We start from the raw sequence: 2231 nt of genomic DNA, 5'->3' as shown, positions 1-2231 counted from the left end.
GAAGGCTGGTAGGGCCCCCACAGGCAGTGAAGTCCCAAAGCTGAAGTTCTGGAGGGATAGCTTAGCTGTGAGGGAGTTCCCCTGAGAAGTCTTGGTTCTAAACCCCAAACCTGGCTGCCCAGCCTGGTGCGCCAGAACTGGAAAAGTTGTCCACATAACATCTGGCTGTGAAAATAAGTGGGGCATCTGTATGTCTGGGACAATGCACAAAATTTCATTAGCAGCCACTCACCTTGGGCTCGAGCAGAGGAAGGGCAGAGTGGACTAGAGCTGTGGGAGGTGAGTCCGGGGTTAGTGGCCCAGGGGAGAGAGCTGAGAGGACAGCAGCCTAGATCCCTGTGCTGAATCATTCCCCCATACTGCAGAAGCCATCTTTCTCAGGTAGACCTTTCCCATCCATGCAGCATTAGCCTGGGGGGAAGTAATAGCACCACTCTTTGGATTACCTTTTGCCCCACCCTGTGGAGTTTATGCCCTGACTACAGCCGGAGGCTCATTAAGTGACTGAGACTAACAGAGCCTGCAGGCAGGGGCAGATCTCTGGGTTCTTTGAGTCTTTGCCAGACCTGTTCCTGGGCCCTGGGCTAGGGAAAGCAGATCTTGGTGTGCAGCTTGGACGTTTCCACACACAGCCTGGCCCAGCAGAGGGAGCAACAAGCTGTGGATTGCTGATAGCTACATACAGGTTGCTCAGGGCCAAACACAGTGCCTCACATTGGCCTGCAACAGAGTCCCTCTGAAGAGGCCCAGACCCAGTAGGGAGCTTCAGACAACAACAGAGCAGGATCCAATAAGCTTCACAAGCAGCATATCCACAGGGAGATACTGGTAGGCACAAAACCCTACTGAGGCAAATTACAATTCATGTGATCAGCACATGCACAGCAGCCTACACACTGTGTTGGGGGTTGAGCCTTACTGTCAGCCAGATTGAGGGTCAAGCCCGTGCATGAATGGGCCAATAGCAATCAAGACTCAATTACAGCCGCGCTGGGCTTGGCTCAGCGGTTGAGCATCGACCTAGGATCCAGGAGATTGAGGTTCGATTCCCAGTCAGGGCACATGCCTGGGTTGCGGGCTCAATCCCCAGTCAGGGGCGTGCAGGAGGCAGCTGATCAATGACTCTCTCATCACTAATATTTCTCTCTCTCTCTCTCTCCTTTCCTTTCTCTGAAATCAATAAAGATTTAAAAAAAAAAAGTACATCATGATCAAGTGGGGTTCATTCCAGTGGCACAAACATGGCCCAGCATACCCAGATCAGTGTAATACACCACATTAACAAAACAAAAAATAAAAATCATATGAACTTATCAGTAGATGCAGAAAAAACATTTGATAAGATACAACATCAATTTATGATTAAAACTCTCAATAAAATAGGTATATAAGAAAAGTATCTCAACATAATAAAGGCCATATTGACAAACCCACAGCAAATACTATACTTAATGGTGAAAAATTAAAATATTATTCTCATGCTCGCTTTGGCAGCACATATACTAAAATTGGAATGATACAGAGATTAGTACAGCCCCTGCACATGGATGACACGCAAATTCATAGTGTTCCATATTTTTTTACCTCACACCTGCCAAAATGGCTACTATCAACAAATCAGCAAATAACAAATGCTGGCAAGGACATGGAGAAAGGGGAACCCTAGTACACTGTTGGTGGGAATGCAAACTGGTGCAGCCACTATGGAAAACAGTATGGAGTTTCCTCAAAAAATTAAAAATGAAACTGCCATTTGACCCAGTGATCCCACTTCTATGAATATATCCTAAGAACTCTGAAGCACCAATCACAAAGAATATATGCACCCCTATGTTCATAGCAGTGCTATTTACAATAGCTAAGATCTGGAAACAGCCCAAGTGCCCATCAGTAGATGAGTGGATTAAAAAAATGTGGTACATTTATACCGTGGAATACTATGCAGCTATAAATAAGAAGGATCTCTTACCCTTTGAGACAGCATGGAGGGACCTGGAGATTATTATGCTAAGTGAATTAAGCCAGTCAGAAAAAGACAAGTGTCGCATGATCTCACTTATATGTGGTATATAATGAACAAAATAGACTGATGAACAATATAGATCCAGAGACATGGAAGCATGCAACAGACTGACGAATCTCAGAAGTGGTCAGGTGGGAAGAGATTAACCAAAGAACTTACATGCATATATGTATAACCCATGGACACAGACAATAGTGTGGTGAAGGCC

At 45.5% G+C, this 2231-nt stretch overlaps 1 non-coding gene across 1 annotated transcript; it reads left to right on the top strand.

Annotated features, from left to right (window-relative positions):
• Nucleotides 1-1478: 1478 nt before the first annotated feature.
• Nucleotides 1479-1580, top strand: LOC148090995 (U6 spliceosomal RNA). The gene has a single exon (XR_015716060.1). It is a non-coding gene; the product is annotated as a U6 spliceosomal RNA (small nuclear RNA).
• The last annotated feature ends 651 nt before the right edge of the window (nt 1581-2231 follow it).

Source organism: Miniopterus natalensis, chromosome 18 (genome assembly GCF_054644295.1).
Source record: "Miniopterus natalensis isolate mMinNat1 chromosome 18, mMinNat1.hap1, whole genome shotgun sequence".
In the NCBI taxonomy this organism is placed as follows: Eukaryota; Metazoa; Chordata; class Mammalia; order Chiroptera; family Miniopteridae; genus Miniopterus; species Miniopterus natalensis.
Note: the sequence above shows the minus strand (reverse complement) of the source record. Positions and strands in the feature narration are given on the sequence as shown.